We start from the raw sequence: 19,636 nt of genomic DNA on the forward strand, positions 1-19,636 counted from the left end.
TCAAAGCGGTCGTGTAGGCTATGAAGCCGGCCCTCGCTGATCTGGGACTGAAACCAACGGCAGCCTCGTCCCCGCTAAGAGAAGAGAGGAGTGACTTCGTGGTAACTTCTAGGGTCAAGCTGGCTCCCAAGAAGTCCGTCAGGAAGGCCCCTTCCCCCTCGCAGACACTTTCTCCTTCCCCTGTGGACGAAGCCTTTCCGTCCTCAGGAGAATCCAGCGAGGTGAGGCATTTTCCCATGGCACCAATGGGAGGAACCCCACCTTGAGGAAGAGAACCGTCTCGCTTGGAGAGGAGCCCCCAGACTTCTTTGCTTGAGTCCTGTACCCCTTCCAGGAGGGAGCCTAAGGACTCGAAGACTGCTCTTAAGTCTTCATCCCGGATTTGACCAGAGCTAGCGAGACCCCAGGAGAGCGTCCACGTATCTCCCCAAGTAGAGCTACTGGGGACAGGAGACCTTGCTGCCAGTTCACAAGGAGGAGAGCAACACAAGTCGGAGCATGCCTTCTGGCAGGTCCTGAGTCTAATGAGGCAACTCAATGGATTCAAGGACCCCGAGACCGCCCCCCGCGAAGGCAAGGATACGGTCCTGGACCAAGTCTACGGTACCCAGAAGCTCCTAAAGGCCAGCGTGGCTCTGCCCTGGTCCCAGGGAGTGAAAAGTGCCAGAGACAAGGTTGAGGGCAGCTCTCCGAACTCGCCTCCTCCAGCCGTTCCTCTGCCGGGAACAAACTCCTCCCACCTCCTCGTGTACAACAGAGGAGGTTCTTCGAAATCATGGGGGAGTCTTGTTTAGCTCTTCCCCTCCACCACTCTGTGGAAGAGCTCTGTAGGGGAATTTCTCCCGAGAAACTCTCCACCTGGTAGGTGACATTCTCGGCTATGGAGATCCTAAGCCGGGAGGAGGTTGCAAAGTGTGCCATGCAGGCCACTTCGTGGCTGGACATCTGGCTGGGGTCTTTGGGCATCCTGTTACGATCCGAGGACTTGTCCAAGGAGAGGACCAGGAAGGCCATGGAGACTTTCCTCCTCTCGGGCACGCGCACCATCGAGTCCCTGGCTCACCAAGTTTCGAACTTGTGGGCAAACTCGATCCTAAAACGTTGTGATGCCGTGACCGAGAGGTTCCACTCGAAAGTCCCAGCCGTGGAGGTCGGCAAGCTCAGACACTCCTCCATCTTTGGAGAGAGTGTGTTCGAGCCCAAGGATGTGGAACGGACAGCTGAGAGGTGGAGGAAGTCGAATCACGATTCGCTCCTCCAAAGGGCCCTTACATTTCGGCCCTACAAGCCTCCAGCTCCTCAACAACAACATCAGCAGCCTCGTCAGTCTAGGACATTGAAACAGGCTCCGGCAGCAAAGGCAAAGGTGTCCAAGCAGCAGCCCTTTCCTGTCAAGGACAAGAAAGGCGGAAAGTCCTCCAGGGGAGGTAGGAATTCTAGGGTGAGCGGCCGAGGCCGTAAACGCTAGGATTGGCAATCCCCCTGCATGTCCACCAGTGGGGGGATGCCTACAAAATTGCGCGGACAGGTGGCAGCAACTCGGGGCCGATTCCTGGACGATCTCTGTGATCAGCCAGGGATATCGCGTCCCGTTCATAACATCTCTTCCTCCCCTGACAGCAAATCCAGTGTCGTTGAGCTCCTATGCCATGGGATCGGCAAAGGGGCTAGCCCTTCGGGCAGAAGTCGAGACCATGCTCAAGAAGGATGCTCTCTAGGAGGTCGTCGACGGGTCCCTAAGCTTCTTCAGTCGACTCTTTCTTGTAAAGAAGGCATCTGGAGGCTGGAGACCTGTCATCAACCTCTCAACTCTGAACAAGTTTGTCAAGCAAACTTCGTTCAGCATGGAGACAGCAGACACGGTCAGACTTACAGTGAGACTGCAAGACTTCATGTGCACACTGGATCTGAAGGACGCTTACTTCCAGATCCCAGTCCAACCGTCTTACAGGAAGTACTTGAGATTCAGCCTAGACAACAAGATCTACCAGTTCAAGGTGCTGTGTTTCGGTCTCTCCACAGCACCTTAGGCGTTCACCAGAGTGTTCACCCTGATATCTTCATGGGCACACAGGATCGGTATCCGTCTCCTTCGCTATCTGGACGACTGGCTGATCCTGGCAGACTCGGAGTCGACTCTTATTTGACACCGAGACAAGCTTCTGGGACTTTGCCAAGATCTAGGGATCATGGTAAATGTCGAGAAGTCTTCTCTGCTTCCAACTCAACGACTGGTATATCTAGGCATGATATTAGACACCAATTATCACACAGCCTTTCCATCAGACGACAGGATAGCAAGGCTGAGGAGGGTCGCAAGACCTTTCCTCGGACGAGAAGAGCTTCCAGCCCAATCTTGGTTACGTCTCCTAGGTCACCTGGCCTCCTTGGCCCGTCTAGTTCCGAACGGCCACCTCAGGATGAGATCCCTGCAATGGCGGCTCAAGTCCCAGTGGAATCAAGGCAACGATTCCCCGGACACTCTGGTCCCTATGCGACCTGCGGAATGGACGGACCTGCAGTGGTGGCTGACCGACGAAAACCTTCGAAAGGGAGTGGATCTTCTTGTCCTCCCCCCAGATTTGATGCTGTTCTCGGACGCGTCAAAAGAAGGGTGGGGTCCCCACGTTCTGAACTAGAGGACCTCAGGCCTATGGTCAGAATCAGAAAAGTACCTCCACATCAATCTGCTAGAAATGAAGGCCGTTTATCTGGCCCTTCAACAGTTCCAACTGACCCTGGCGGGCTACTCCGTGGTGGTGATGAGCGACAACACCACAGTAGTGGCTTATATCAACAAGCAGGGAGGTACCTTTTCACAACAGCTATCCCATCTTGCAGTAGAGATACTGAGGTGGACCGAAGTCCACTCGATTCCACTATCAGCTCACTTCATTCCGGGCAAGAGGAATGTGCTTGCCAACAGTCTGAGCAGAGCATCGCAGATAGTGAGTACCGAGTGGTCTTTGGATCCTCAAGTAGCCAACAAAGTCCTGACTTTGTGGGGTTCCCCGACAGTGGACCTGTTCGTGACAGCTTTGAACTTCAAGCTGCCGCTGTACTGCTCCCCAGTCCCGGACCCCAAGGCAAACTGGCAAGATGACTTCCAACAACGGTGGGACAACATCGACGTCTACGCCTTTCCACTGTTCTGTCTGATGAGAAGGGTGCTCAACAAGACCAGACTATCGGTCAATCTGTCAATGACCTTAATAGCTCCGCTATGGCATCACGCAGAGTGGTTCCCAGACCTTCTGCAGCTCCTGACGGAAATCCCGAGAGAACTCCCCCCATGACACGAGCTACTCAAGCAACCACACTGCAACATCTACCACAAGGCCGTAGGTTTGCTTCGGCTTCACGCCTGGAGACTATCCAGCGTCTCCTCACTGAAAGAGGCTTTTCGCAACAAGTTGCGGAGAGGATGTCTGGACACCTGCGAAAGTCATCCGCAGGGGTCTACCAGGCAAAGTGGAGAGTCTTCTGTGGTTGGTGTCGTGGGAGGGGTATCTCTCCCCTCGATGCCACTATTCTAGCAATAGCGGAGTTTCTCGTGTATTTGCGGGAGGAAATGCGCCTTTCAGTCTCGGCGGTGAAAGGCTATCGCTCAGCCTTAAGCTTAGCCTTCAGGCTGAAAGGAATAGACATTTTTTCCTCGCTGGAACTTTCTTTACTCATACGAAGCTACGAACTTAACTACCCTCAGTCGGAAGTGAGACCTCCTCCATGGAATGTAGTTCACGTCCTCAGGGCTCTTAAGAGACCTCCGTTTGAACCATTACGCCAGGCCTCTGATCAACACCTGACTTGGAAGACGGTGTTCCTGCTCGCTTTGGCATTAGCCAAGCAGGTCAGTGAACTTCATGGTCTCTCATACGACATCGCCCATTCAAGGGGATGGGGGGAGGTAATGTTCAGGTTAGTCCCTGAGTTTGTAGCTAAGACTCAGAACCCTGGAGTGCCAGACCCAGGGTTCGACTTCTTCAGGTTTTCGAGTCTCCGTTTTGTAACAAGTGACCCGGACCATCTGCTACTATGTCCAGTGAGAAGTCTGAGGCGTTATCTGAAGAGAACAACTGCAGTCCATCCCCGCGTGCAAGCCCTGTTTGTGAGCACGGGAAGGACGAAGAGTAGGGTCACCAAGAATACCATCTCAGCTTGGATTCGAAGGGTCATCAAGAATACCATCTCAGCTTGGATTCGAAGGGTCATCCATCATGCCTTGAATCCAGATCCTCCTCCGTCACGTCATCCCAGAGTACACGATGTCAAAGGCATCGCAACGTCTCTGGCTTTTAAGAGAAACTTCTCGGTGACGCAGGTGCTACAAGCTGGGGTCTGGAAGCGTCAAACGACCTTCACAGCCCACTACCTGCAGGACGTGACCCACAGGAGCCTTGATACATTCTCTATCGGCCCTGTGGTGGCTGCATAACAGCTGGTCTAACTTCAGGCTCCTTAATGGACAGGTAGCAGAAGGTTGAGGGTATTGTTACCCGGTATTAGACAGCATGAATGAAAGAGTATGTCTGGCCCTTAATTTCTTCATCTTCCCCTCTCTTGGGGAAAGCAGCATCGTGGGTTCTCTGCATAGCTGACCTCAAACCTGTGCAGGTAAACCATGCTTCCTTGTGTTCCTAGTATTAAGATAATACTGTCGTGTCCCCCATACCCTGACGAGGTGGTATTGGGAACGTCCTAGCCTAGAATTCCATCTAAAGGGCTTCAGGTCAACTTCCTAGGACGAGTCACACTCCAATCCTCCACACACAAGCTTATGTAGGCCGCACGTTCCTTGTGGAGCAAGGAACTTGCGAGATGCAGGGACACTTTTTCTCGAGTGCTGCTCACTCGGATTCTGAGTCCCCTGGCAAAGCCAAAGCCAGTAAGGCTGGGACTTTCCACCCTACATAAGGGTTAAGTCACCCCATGTAAATAGCCTGGTTTGTATTTCGGTTACGGAACAAAGGACAAATTCGGAGATAATTTGTATTTTTCCTAACCATACAAACCTTAGCTATTTACACATTTGCCCGCCAGCCCTGTCCCCCAAGGCAAGTCCTACCTCTAAGTGAAGTGAAGCAGTTCACCGGTATGTGAGGGGGGGAGGGGTAGCTAGTTACCACTCCCCTACCCCCTTGCTAACTAGCGCGGGGGTAATTAACCCTCGTTAAAATTCTAATGTCTCGTCATTTCAGCTACGCCGAAAGTAATAGCTAAGGTTTGTATGGTTAGGAAAAATACAAGTTATCTCCGAATTTGTTATTTTTATCTTAATGTTTACTAATTCAGAAAAAGGAGAAATTTGAGTGTGCGATGTGCGTAAACTTTATTACTGAGTAAGAACAATACTGTAAATCCAGTTGGTCTTGACCCAGATGATTTTTTATTTGGTATAGTGACACTTTGAAAAGTAATGTAGTCTAAGTTAATGGGTTTAATTGAATATTTGCTGTAAAAAAAAAAAAAAAAAAAATGCTGTTAGAAAAAAAAAAAAATTTGTAACAGTCTTTATTTTCAGATTTTGTGAACTGCTATCTCATTAACCTTTGCTGCTAGAGCTGACGATTGGAGGCCAAATTCTTATCTGCTGATGGTCATGTAAAGGAATTCAGTGTAGACTCCCACGTAAGTAAAACTGAAATTGCTGTAACGATAGTGTACCACATTCATTCCTTGAAGAATACACTCCTTTTGTTCTTTACATGTAGGTATTCCCACTGGTAAAGCTAGTATGGACATTGAAGCTTTGTGACTAAGTGTTAAACTAGTGTGAGTTAAGCCACTGGTGCAATGGGGGCACCCACTCGCTGGCAGTTGACATTCCATTTTTCATTAACCACACAACTGTAAAGATATCTCGGCTTTTGACCTACCTGACCATAGGGATGTCGCAGGTGTTAGGCTAGGCCTCAACTAGTGGACGGACTTGGAAAAATCTGTATCCTTCCAGATATGAGTGTCTGAATGTATTGACATGTGAGAAATGGTTGTGTACCTGCTATACATTCTAGTTATATATGAAAGATCTATTTCAATGTTGATGCTGTTTATGAAATATTTATTTTAATTGTTCATTACTTCTCTTGTTTTTAATTATTTCCTTGTTTCCTTTCCTTATTGGGCTATTTTCCCTGTTGGAGCCCCTGCTTAGCTTGTAATAATATACAGTACATTCTTCCCCTCGTACAGAAGGATGGGGGTAAGCATCTCTCTCCCTAATTTACATTCTTCCCCTTGTACAGGAGGATGGGGGAAGTCAGCCCTCTTCCCCTCTTTACATGCTTCCCCTCATACAGAAGGAAGGGGGGAAGCAGGCAGCTCTCTCACTCAGGAAAGCCTTGAATCTTGACATCTCGAATTTCCAGTGGTAGAGATCAAAATACCGACAAGTGATGAAATGGCCAGTTACAATTCCTTGTCCACAGAGCAGTGGCCTGTGCCAAAGAAGGCAGTAAAGCCTAGACCACAGTCTTTGGTTTTAGGACATTCTATCTTGAGGAAGGGTAGGGACCACACTCCACTCTTTTCTTTAGCCCCAACCAGGTCTTGCCAGGAAAGTTAGTAAGGAGACGGGTCGCTGAGATCGGCGAACCCCTCCTCCACCTGCTGCGAGTTTGGTTTGCTTGTTAAGTCATTGGGCAACATGAAAGCAACACAGTACAAAAAGCTGGTTGGTTAAAGTACTTCATGTCAGTTACAGTCCTCCTTTCATCAGCTCTCGTCTATTCTTGCACTATGATGACGTTCCTGACATACCCACTGGAATCGCCAAAAGACCTCATCCTCGTAAATAAAGTAAAGGCAATTATGGAGAAGAATGCACCAGAAATCATCCTTGACGTGTCTCCTGGTTTCTCCTGCCGACTATTCCTAGTGGAAAAGTCAGGGGGTTGCTCATTTATTGTCAAATGTACACTATCGAAGCACTTAAAGAAAAAAAAAAAAAAAAGTCTTCAGTATCATCTTGAAAGCCTTAATATCTTCAATCTTTTGGATTTCTAGTGGGAGCTTATTGTATAGTCTCAGGGTCACATATTTAAAAGCTCTAGAGCCACAGTAGACATGAATCTAGGTTCAAATAATTTGAAACCATCTGTAATTCTTGTGTCAACACTATTTGTTTGCTGCAAAATATGTAGCAATTCTCCTAGATATTTTGGAGATCCGGTTGTGAGAACTTGATGGGTTATTGTACAGGTAGTTTCAATTTGCAACCTATGTGACTTGCGACTGTTCGACTTTACAACCATTTTTTCACTGGGAGGATATCACTGGTCTGTCGAAAACAGTACAAACATAGGACAACCATTTCCTTAGAAATAATTTATTTTCTTGTATAAAAGCTAATTGATTCATCTTGGAAAGTTATTTTCTTTTATTGATAATATACAGTATCCATTTTGAATGAAAAATATATCAAGAGAAGTTTTAATATCGGTCGAGTTCATAGTCTATCATGTGTCTGGTGACATCATATTTCAGGCAAAGCCCCAGAAGCCTTTGTATAGGTTATAGAATAATGTTAGTATTCCGATAATTGGAATATCAAGTAATGATACAAAGTATTTCATGGCTCTGTATGTGTTATTACAAGTACTATGCACAGTAAATTTGACTTTATAACTAGGACAGATTATCATATTTTATGCGTTTCCTTTTCTTACGAGAAAAAGAGAATGGTTTTACATATTTCGCGTCATTCTTTCATTACACGTCTGGTGACGCCATATTTCTTCTGGAAGAGGAGTGGCAAATCAATTGATTTCCTATGGATGTGTTACCAAGTAATCTTATTATTTCCATCATCGAAAATCAATAATTATTTCAGTGGTGTGTATCAGTTGTTATGAGTAGTCTGCAGTAACATTTACTGTAAATTTAAGGAAAGAAGTTTGTGTGGTGGCGTTTTATTTGTGGCGAAAGGTGAGCTGATAAATCTACTGATATCCTTTCAATACTTTACCGAGTAATAATAGTTGTTCCTACACTAAATACAAACCCTCATTCTATACTATAGGAGATATTCTAGTGCGAGCTGGAAAATACGGCAGAAAAACCTTAACAAGGTCGTTAACGACCGGGCCGGTAGTTATCCACCTATTAGGGGTGGGGGACTGCCGGCCGGTAGCTACTGAATACCTTCAATTGAATTCTAGCGGTCGCAGTGGTAACACCGCTGCTCCTGCTTTTGTTTGACTGGCAGACTAGCCTTTCTTTGGTGTGTTTTTGATTAACTCTTTCTTTTTCTTTCTTTATTAGATGTGATGTCCTCTAATATGTGGAAGTGTCCCAGGATTCCCCCGAAATCTTGTGGCACATTCAGGTCACCACCAGAGGTGGATCCTCATTCCCTATGCCCTTCATGTAGAGGTCATAGGTGTTCTGAAGGCTCCCCCTGCCAAGTATGCAGAGAATGGTCGCCTTCGCAGTGGGATAAGTTCATGAAGAGGAAGAAGAAGAAATCCAAGAAGGATTCGTTACCTCCAGGTTCGCCGTCGAAAGGTAAGGAGTCTCGGGCCTCTTCTTCGGCCTCTCGATCTCTTCCTTCAGACTTCCTTGCCTCCTTCCTCCGGGGGGAAGTCAAGGAAGAGCGACACTATTGACTTAACCCCCATTCCCCTGGGTCAGGCGGATCAAGTTGCCCCTCCCAGTGGGACATTTTCTTCCATCATGGAAATAATTCTTTTACCGCTTCTATTCCAGATCACGTACGAGCGGTATGGCCTGCCCTTGGACTTCCTGGTTCTCCTTCGGTGGAGGTGAGGAACCAGTTCCTCGCGGGCACAGTTTTACCTCAGGTCCCTTCTGTTTTGGAACCTTCGGGAGTTCCGGACCTCGCCTACATCCCGTCAGCCAATCAGCGGCCGCTGGAGAGTCGGCAGATGTAATAACTTCAGTTCCTGCGGCGCCTACTTCGCTCCTCGCTTGCGCTTCTACGAAACAACGTCGCAAGCGCGATCATCGCAATACCTCCCCCTCCTCTTCCTCCTCATCGTCTTCGTCCTCCTCGGAGGATAGGAGGAGAGAGAGAAGAGGAAAAGGAGAGCTCGCTCGCCTTCACCCAGACGTTCTCATCGGAGAGAGAGGCGACATAGGAAGAGACGTCATCGTTCTCGCTCTTCCTCGCCTTCTATCTCCACGAAATGTCTCGCCGAGAAGCGATAAGCGCTCTCGTCATAAACATAAGAGTACATCCTCGCGTCATCGTTCTGCTTCGCGATCGTCTTCCTCTCGCGAGGGATCATCTAGGCGCTATAAGAAGAAGAGCTCTATGATAGGTTCTCGCTCTTCGTCACGAAAGAGTTCTCATAAGTGCAATAAGCGCTCCCGTTGGGGTGATGTTTCATCTAATTGCGCCCGGAGCGTGACCAAGGAAAGAGAGCATTCTGAGCGCGATTCCTCTCCTTCACATATTATCTTGAGGAGCTCAGATCGCTCTAGGGAAGGGAGAAAGAACACTTCTCCTCGCTGTCGTTTCGTATCAACAGAGAGAGAGCGTTCCCGTCCTTCAACCTCCCGATTGCGCAAGTCTCCGGACATATCCGCACGGGGTCATTCACCTCGCCCTCGCGTTTCAGACAGAACAGCTCCCGTTCCCGTACTTTCTAACGAGTTACGGAATATGAGCTTCACGAGAACTTCAGAAGAAGACGCAGGGGTTCAACCCTTCTTCTCTTCAGCTGAGAACAGAGGAGAAATTACAGACCGCCGATCAATGCAACCTCTTATTGAGACAGTACCGTTAATTCGGTCGCCTACGCCTAAACCATCAACTTCCAGGCAAGATCATGAGCACACGGCGTCATTAGCCAGGTGGTAGTGGTGGTGTGTATTACAGCCAACTTCATAGCCAGCGCCCAGCCTTCCCTTGGAATATCGGCAATGGAGTATGCTACTTAGCCGTTACCTTCAGACACTCGGGCTTCTATCGCCCTCCCTTGCTAGGAATTAGCGTGACCGGAAGATTCCTCAGAAGAACAACCATCAAAAGATTAAGAGTCCTCCTATCTGAGGGCTCTAAGAACGATGTGTAATATCTCAGGCCTCGGAGATTTACGTCTGTCACCTTGACTTACCGACGCTCCAGCTTTAGACAGACTATGTCGTCTTCCACCAAACACCAAGACCAGAATCGAACTTCCCTGGTCTATTCACACTGCAGGCCGTCTGGGGAAGGTCTCGCAGGCGGTCTCAGGGGGAAACGGGTTCCTTGAAGTCTCAAGGATCCCATAAACTTCTGCAATTTCCTTTTTCGAGGCCAAAGCGTTTTTACAAGGTCAGAGACGCCAACCCTTCTCCTCTGACCCTGGATCCCCTCACAGCAAGGCTCACACCTGGCTGCTCTGCAGAGAGACTCGCTTCTCTCCCAGTCTCTTTCACCGCCACAGAAGCCTCGGCAATGGAAGCAGCGTCAATGTCCCTTCTGGAGGCATTATCCTTGTTTGACACGTGGTCAGGCACAGTCAGCTACCTAGCAAGTCACGAAGACCTTTCAAACCAAAACTCCATGCAGAGTCCCTGCAGGAAGTCCTTGGTGCTGTGGCCAAAACAATAGACTTCCTTACTGCTACGGCTGCAACGATGTGGGGCAACTGGATTCTCAAAAGGAGGGAATCTGTAGTCTCCAGACTTCATACGAGCATCGGTAAGACTGAGAAGTCTGATTTGAGGAACTCTGATCTTCTGCAACCTCTCCTCTTTTCTAAGCAGGCAGTCTCCTCTGCCTTAGATACTTGGAGGAAAGAGACGCAGGACACCGCGATGCAAAAGGCTGCTTCCTTTCGCCCAATGCAACAGCAGCCAACTCCAAAACCCAAAGCAACAATCGCAACTCCACTGCCAGCCAAGACCCTCAGCCGCCCCTCTTTTACACCCAAACCTATGGACAGAGGAAAGTCGGCTCCTCCTAAGGCTAAAGGCAGAGGGAGGAACCCTAGACAGAAATAGGGTCACGGTTCCCCCCTCACAGTGCGTAGGAGGGTGCCTGCAGGGGAGTTGGAGGAGGTGGAAGGCTATGGGGGCCATGCAATGGACCATCAAGGTGCTTCGTTGGGGGTACTGCATCCCCTTCATAGACTCTCCTCCTCCTCTCCTCTAATTCCTCCCCCGATCTTGTCCTCCCAGGTCCCTCAGGATCCCGGGAAACAGCAAGCCCTAGCTCGGGAGATCCGGAGCATGCTTCTAAAAGACGTCATTCAGTCGCCTCTTTCTGGTAGAGAAAGCCTCGGGAGGTTGGAGACCAGTAATCGATCTTTCGACCTTGAACCAGTTTGTGAAGCAAACTCCATTCAAAATGGAGACGGCTGCCTCCGTGACCAAAGCGGTGCGTCCAGGAGACTTTATGGCACCTGTGGACTTAAAAGATGCATATTTCCAAGTGCTGATCCATCGCACATCTCGGAAATTCCTGCGCTCTCTGGTTCAGTGTCGAATCTTAGAGTTCAAAGTCCTGTGCTTCGGCCTCTCGACCGCCCCACAGGTTTTTGAACTTGTATCTTCGTGGGCTCACAAGCACGGAATTCGTTTGCTAAGATACCTGGACGATTGGCTACTCCTGGCTTCGTCCAGAGAGCTAGCACTGGATCACTTGAGAAGACTTCTGGGCCTTTGCAAGGACCTGGGGTAGCTTGTAAACGCAGAGAAGTCTTGCTTGACTCCAACCCAAGTCTTAAACTATCTGGGTATTTCCATCAACACCCAGGTAGGGAGAGTGTTCCCTTCGGAGGACAGGCTTCAGAGACTGGATCAGTCCATCGCTTATCTCTTGTCTCCACTACCACCCTCAGCCAAGTCGTGGCAGTGTCATCTGGGCCATCTTTCTTCCCTGGAAAAACTAGTTCCAGGCAGAAGATCGAGAATGAAAAGTCTCCAATGGCATCTGAAGACCCATTGGTCTCAAAAGATAGATTCCCCATTCTTGGCAGTGGAGGTTCCAAATCTGGTGTTACAAGATCTTCATTGGTGGTCGACCAGACAGAATACCCAAAAGGGCATTCCCCTCCAAAGCCCCAGTCCGAAGTTAAAACTCTCGCTACAGGGCTGGGGTTCCCACCTAGGCCCGAAATTAGCATCAGGAGTTTGGTCTCCGGTAGAGCAGTCTCTCCACATAAATCACCTGGAATTATTAGCACCCTGGAAAGGCCTAAAATTCTTTCTAGAAGATCTGCAAGGACGAGGGGTGGTTCTGATGAGCGACGACAACACAGCCGTCTCGTACATCAACAAGCAAGGTGGTACTCTGGCAAGAGACCTCTGTCTACTAGCGGTCCAGATTTGCCAGTGGGCGGGAAGTCACAACATTTGTCTCACAGCCAGGTTTATTCCGGGCCGGAGAAACATCGTGGCGGATCAGCTGAGCAGGCATCACCAAGTGCTGAGTGGCGAATGGTCTTTGGATCCTCGAGTAGCGAAGACATTAATAGCTTTGTGGGGTTTCCCCACGAGACCTCTTCGTCACCTCTCTGAATGCAAAACTTCCCCGCTACGGGTCCCCAGTCCCAGACGATCAGGCAGCAATCCAGGACGCCCTTCAACACTCCTGAGACAACCTGGATGCATATGCCTTTCCACCCTTTTGCCTGCTCAGAAGGGTGATCAACAAACTCAGGACCTCCCGGAACTGCAACCTAACGCTAATAGCTCCGGCATGGTCAAGCAGAGGGTGGTACGCAGACCTTCTTTCCCTGCTGGTTCAAGTGCCGAGGTTTCTACCTCTAGAACCCCTTCTGTTGACGCAGCCACATAGTGGTATCCCCCACGGGAGAATCCACTTCCTGAAGCTTCACGCCCGGAGGCTGTACAGTCTCTTCTCATAAGTACTGTACTACTGCAGCTCATGATTGCCCAGCAGCCCGTGATCGCTCGTCAGCTCGCTGATCACCCATCAGTCCGCAGTCACCTGTTGACTTGCGATCTCCCATCAGCTCATGATCGCCTGTTAGCCCATTATCACTCATTGGCTCACGATCGCCCGTCAGCCTGCTTCCAGGTTCCTGGAATTCCAACAACTGCTACCAGCACCTGTCAATTCCTCTACTCATGATCGCCCTTCTGTTCTTTACCGCATTTCATGACTAACAGTTAGACAGCACACACAGCTCGTTACCAGGTTCCTGCTCATGACCTTGTTGCCAGCCTGCAACCTTGTTTCCAGCATGCCACGATTTCTTCTAGAATAACGACAACTATTCAGAAACACAGCGTTGCACAGCTCGCGACTTTCCCTTCCAAGGTAAAGTTGCCCTCCGCCTTTGACGATCGACAATCTTCCCACTTGTGGATAGAATCGCCGACAACCTTGAGGCCTTGACTCTTGGGATGATCATTACCGACTTAGTTCGACGGAGAGCTAAACTGGCGATGATCATAGAGTACCACCTGCTATGACCCTTGCTACAAGCGAGCGCATTGCTCTCCCCAGCGAGACACTCCTGCTTCTGTACTCTTCATTCACAATGATCACTTTTCGAGTCTCCTCATCTAGATGACACATCCTAGACTCTTCGTCCAGAACAAGACCTAGTGCTACCTCATCAACGATAACACTCGCATCCGCACTGTAGCCCACAGGTGTGCGCTTCTTCGATGTGCTCTCGACGGTAGCAGCGCGCACAACTTCATCCTACAGTTTCTATGGGTCGCACTACTTTGGTAGCTATTACCAAGACTGGCAGTCGAGGGAGTTTAGCACACACTCCCTTCTTGGAACCTAATCCAGCACTTGCCAACAGTAAGAGGGGTACAACACACTTGTCAGCCTTTGTGCTTGATACCGCCTCGCCACTTGTTTTCACACAATTACAGTGGGAACAAATTCCTGATGCATACATCTCATAAGAGCTTCATATGAGCTTCAGCTCTTGAAACAACAGTAAGAGGTTATGCAGATGTTTAAAGGGCCCGCTCATGCAGATACGCAAGCTTCTTCATCAGCTCACCGGTTCTCGTCAGCATTTATGAACGTTTGATTGACGAACAGTCATCGTACCACTATTACTACTACTAATGGTCTGATGTGCTGTGGGCGTTAGCAATCAGTTGCCTCATGTGCTCCTTTCTCTGAACATTTTTGGTCACTTGTATTGGTATAGGGTTACCTTACAAGTCAATTTTTTCATATACCTGTAAGACAAGATGTATGGTATGGTAGTAGTGCATGTGCTCTCGCTCATACGCAGGCGGACATCATTGGGAAGATAGAGAATAGGTCTACACAGCAATTGCTGCAAGAGGTCTTCTTCGCTTCCATCTCCTCTGTTACTCCATCTGACAAGGACACCAGTCCTCCTGTGAGCACTGAGCATCAGATTCCAACTTCCTAAGGAGGTGGGTTAGATCTTCCACCTTTCCCCCCCCCACCCCCCCTGGATTCGATGCTCTTTTAGTAGGTAGTATGTTGGCCAGGGCACCTGCCACCCGTTGAGATACTACCAATATAGAGTTATTGGAACCTTTGACAGGCCAGACAGTAATACATTGGATCCCTCTCTCTGGTTACGGCTTATTTTTTCTTTGCCTACACATACACCGAATAGTCTGGCTTATTCTTTACACATTCTCGCCTTTCCTCATACAACTAATAACACTGAAATTACCAAACTTTTTCTTCAATCCAGGGGGATAATTACTGTACTGTAATTGTTCATTGGTCACTTTCCTCTTGGTGAGGGTAGAAGAGACTCTTTAGCTATGGTAAGCAGCTTTTCTAGGAGAAGGACACTCCAAAATCAAACCATTGTTCTTGTCACACGTAACAAATGCTGAAACCCCCTTTTGGGGTCATGTGTACGACCTCTGCCTGCTGGCTTCGCTTGGGAATACATGCTACTTCAGCTTCCACTGGTGACAGGATTCTGTTGCTTCCTCATTTCTGTTGAGGACTTTTTGTTGTCTCCTCTTTTTTCTTACAGATTGTGTGGGAAAGCTACAGCCAGGAGACAAAGAACATCGGCTAAGAAAGATGGCACCTACCCCAGGGCACTATAGGACCACGTCTTGAGGGATTGCCACACCTAGAAGTCAATCTGAGGAGAGCTCTGATATAGAAGGCTCGTGTTGCTCCGTTGTGCAAGGACTCCCAAGATAAGCTTTAGATTTAACTTATAATTTTTAGTGTGATGTTGAAATTAAAATCATTTTGAAAAAACTAGTCTCCTAGCTGTAGTCTCGCCCAGAAACTATGATGTAAACTAATGAATTGTAAGAGCACTTGTAAACAATGATTTGAAACATTTTAAAACGTAAATAACGTTTTAAGAACGCTATCCAGAATTTTGAAATACTTAGAAAATTTTGAAGGGCTCTAGAATGAAGTTGTGAAATTTTCAGTGAAATATATGTAAGTTTGAAATATCAGATTCGCTTTGGACTTACCTTGTTTCCTGAGATTGAATTAGACTTAAGATTTAAAATTTAATTTTGTCTGTCATGACATCTCTAGTCGTGGGTAGTGCCATAGCCTCTGTACCATGGTCTTCCACTGTCTTGGGTTAGAGTTCTCTTGCTTGAGGGTAAACTCGGGCACACTGTTCTATGTTATATTTTTTTATATGTATGTATTTTTATTATTTTTTCGTGTTTTTGAAATGCTGTGTTCGGCAGGCTTAATAGAATAGCCATGGATGCCTGGTGGTTTATCAAGAGGTTGTCTTTTCCTTATCTGTTTCTTTAACTTATCTAAACCATACTTATTGTCCTCCCTTCAGTTGAAGTTCCTATCCTGAAGGTTATTTAGCATTGCATGGTGTATCGGCTCCTCCATGTTGACCAGATTTTCCTACTTTTTTTTTTCTATAGTCTATGGGTTTGATCAATCACTTTATTTATATTTCTGTACATATTGTTCTTGTTAATTTGGTTTTTAAGTATGATATATCTTTTTTATCACCAATTTTTATGCTCTCTGGAGACATTGAGCAATATCCGGGACCAGTTCGTCCTAGATTTTGTCAATGTCGTCTACTGTATTGCAATATTCGTGGTCTTCATGCAAATATTCAAGACCTTACAGTTGCGTCCAGTCAGTATGATATTCTTTTGTGCTCAGAAACTTTGGTTTCTAATATGAGGCACTCATCTGAGCTCCTTTTACCTGGTTTTAAGAAGCCAATTATGTTGAAATGGGCCAAGGGAATGGTGGTGCATATTAGGACTGAATACCCTGCATCTCATAACTTTTATTTGTGTTCGATCTACCGGAATTCAGTCGTGGATGATTCTATCTATGATTGTCTTCTTACCATTATGGCTAAGATACAAGATGATAGAAAGGCCTCTTTTTGTCTTTGTTGGTGATTTCAATGCTCACGATAGGGAGTGGTTAAATTCTGTTTCTCCTGCCGATCGCCATTGCTTAAGAGCTTTAGACTTTGCCTCAGAATCAGGCTGTGAGCAAATCATAAGTGAAGCTACTCACAGGTCTGGCAATTGTTTAGGCCTCTTATACACCGATTCCTCTGGCATTATAACAAGTAAGGTTGGTTCTTCAGTTGGGACATCTGATCATGCCTTGATTTCATTAGTAGTAAAGACTGAGCAGCCTGTCGCTGATGTATCTTACTCGTGTAAGATTTATATGAAATCTCAAGAAGACTGGAATGGGATTTTGCATGAACTTTTGTGCTTGAATTGGTCACAATTGTATAGTAGTGTTGATCCTGTAGTCCCTTTGAATTAGTCCCTTTGAATAAGAATCTAGTCAGCATAATTGTTAGGCGTATCCTTTCTCGTGTACTAAGGTACGTAAAGGACAAACCACGGTTCAATGATGATTGTAGACGTGCTTATTTGGAGAAGCAGGAGGCCTATCACCTTTAGAAGAGTAATAGATCAGATTTGACCTGGAATAACTATACTCAGCTTAGAGCTTTTCCTTAGAGAGTTTATGCTTCAATTGAAAAAGAATTCAATTTAACCATAAAAGAAAACCTTTCTGGTACAACCCAGGAGCATAAGTGGTGGACTTCCTTAAATCTGCACTTTTTGGTGTAGATGCAACAATTCCTCCTTTACTTAAACCAGATGGCTCTGTCACTCATTGTCCAGAGGAAAATGCAACCCTTTTGACAGATGTGTTTGACAGCAAGCAGAGTAATGAGAATCTTAAACTTCCTCATGCCTGTTTTCCTGAGGCTAAACTAACTAGTTTAGCTTTTCGATCTCGGGAAATTAAAGCTATTATTGTGCTGATTTGTTATCACCTATTTTCACCTGTTGTGAAGCTTATGAAAGCCTTGTCATATGTATCACACTTTGTTCATAAAACATTTTTATTATCATTATTGGTTTTTACATGTGAAGTTTCAATACAGTACATAAAATTTTGCCAAATTATCTATTTTTAAGTTTACATACAATTTTGCCAAATTATATTTTTTTCTTCAATTCAATTGCCTTTTATTGTACTGTATATCATGAAGGTTATTGGAAAATATAAAAAAAATATTAATGTTGCATTTTATAGTGCAGTAGATATAATTAATAGATCATACAGAATGGTTTTAAAGGAAATTTTTCTTGGGCACAGAATAATTCATTTTGCTGAATGTTATAACTACAAAATGGTTACAATGTGGATGTCATGAGATTCAGGTAATAAAAGTTTGTGGCAGGCATAACAACTTTTATTTGTGTTCGATCTACCGGAATCCAGACATAGATGATTCTATCTTCGATTGTCTTCTTACCATTATGGCTAAGATACAAGATGATAGAAAGGCTTCTTTTGTCTTTGTTGGTGATTTTAATGCTCACCATAGGGAGTGGTTAAGTTCTATCTCTCCTACCGATCGCCATGGCTTAAGAGCTTTAGACTTTGCCTCTGAATCAGGCTGTGAGCAAATCATAAATGAAGCTACTCACAGGTCTGGTAATTGCTTGGACCTCGTATACACTGACTCCCCTGGCGTTATAACTAGTAAGGTTGGTTCTCCAGTCGGGACATCTGATCATGCCTTGATTTCATTATTAGTGAAGACTGAGCAGCCTGTCCCTGATATATCATATTCTTGTAAAATTTATATGAAATCCCAAGCAGACTGGAATGGGATTTTACATGATCTTTTGTGCTTGAATTGGTCACAATTATATAATAGTGTAGATCCTGTTGTTCCTTTGAATGAGAATCTAGTCAACATAATTGATAGGCGTATCCCTTCTCGTGTGCTAAGGTATCGAGTGAAGGACAAACCGTGGTTCAATGATGATTGTAGACGTGCTTATTTGGAGAAACAGGAGGCCTATCATCTTTGGAAGGGGAACAGATCAGATTTGACCTGGAACAACTATACTCAGCTTCGAGCTTTTGCTCAGAGAGTTTATGCCTCAACTGAAAAGGAGTACAATTTAACCATAAAAGAAACACTTTCTGGTACAACTCAGGAACATAAATGGTGGTCTACCCTTAAATCTGCACTCTTTGGTGTAGATGCAACAGTTCCTCCTTTACTTAAACCAGATGGCTCAGTCACTCACTGTCCAAAGGAAAAGGCAACCCTTTTGGCTGATGTTTTTGACAGTAAACAGAGTAATGAAAAACTTGAACTTCCTCATTCCTGTTTTCCTGAGGCTAAACTAACTAGTTTAGCTTTTCGATCTCGTGAGATTAAAGCTCTGTTGATGGACCTTGATGCTTATGGAGGTGTAGACCCAAATGGTATTTTTCCTTTGTTTTTTATAAAGACAGCAGATTTCTTAGCTCCAAAGTTATCTGTTATTTTGCGCAAGTTAGCAAGAAGAGGAGCTTTTAGCACTAGTTGGAGAATTGGTAATGTTACTCCTCTATGTAAATGTGTTTGTGGTAGCTCAAGTGCCACTGATTACCGCCCAATTTCCATAACTCCCATATTATCTAAAGTTTTTGAACGTCTTCTGGCAAAACGTCTTAATAGGTTTGCTGAAGGTAATCATCTACTCCCTAGTTTGCAATTTGGTTTTCGTAAAGGCCTTGGAGCATGTGATGCCCTTCTTACAATCTCCAATGCTGTACAGAAATCCCTTGATTGTGGTCGGGAAGTTCGTATGATTGGCCTTGATTTTAGTGCTGCCTTTGACCGTGTTAATCATGAGGCCCTTGTTTTCAAACTGAAACAGTTGGGAGTGGGTGGGTTGTTTCTTAGCATTATTATTGATTTTTTAAGTAATAGATCTCAAAGAGTTGTTGTTGATGGGCACCATAGTGATTATAGGAATGTGATATCCGGTGTTCCACAGGGTAGTGTTCTTGGCCCATTACTTTTCATACTATATACACATGACATGTGGTTTGGCCTAGAAAACCAGCTTGTTGCATATGCAGATGATGCTACTCTCTTTGCATCAATTCCATCCCCTGAATGTAGATCTAGGATTGGTGAATCCCTTAATAGAGATTTAGCTAGAATTAGTGCATGGTGCAAATTATGGGGTATGAAGTTGAATCCTAACAAAACTCAAAGTATGATTGTAAGTAGGTCAAGGACGGTGGCTCCTCAACATCCGGATCTCAGTATTGATAATGTTTCTTTAAATATGTATGACTTTCAAAATTTTAGGTGTGATTCTTGACAGTAAATTTACTTTTGAGAAACATATAAGGTCTCTGTCTTCTTCAATTGCACAAAAAATAGGCTTATTGAGAAAGTCTCTCAAGATTTTC

The 19,636-nt window shown here is 46.0% G+C and overlaps 1 long non-coding RNA gene across 2 annotated transcripts in view; it reads left to right on the plus strand.

The window, feature by feature from the left end:
- The window catches only part of LOC137621238 (uncharacterized), a 137,345-nt gene that overhangs the window by 60,909 nt on the left and 56,800 nt on the right, over positions 1 to 19,636 (plus strand). For both annotated transcript variants that reach the window (XR_011040185.1, XR_011040186.1), the window contains exon 2: positions 5,522 to 5,628. This is a non-coding gene — a long non-coding RNA (uncharacterized lncRNA). The remainder of the gene's footprint in view (positions 1 to 5,521; positions 5,629 to 19,636) is intronic.

Source organism: Palaemon carinicauda, chromosome 27 (assembly GCF_036898095.1).
Source record: "Palaemon carinicauda isolate YSFRI2023 chromosome 27, ASM3689809v2, whole genome shotgun sequence".
Lineage (NCBI taxonomy): Eukaryota > Metazoa > Arthropoda > Malacostraca > Decapoda > Palaemonidae > Palaemon > Palaemon carinicauda.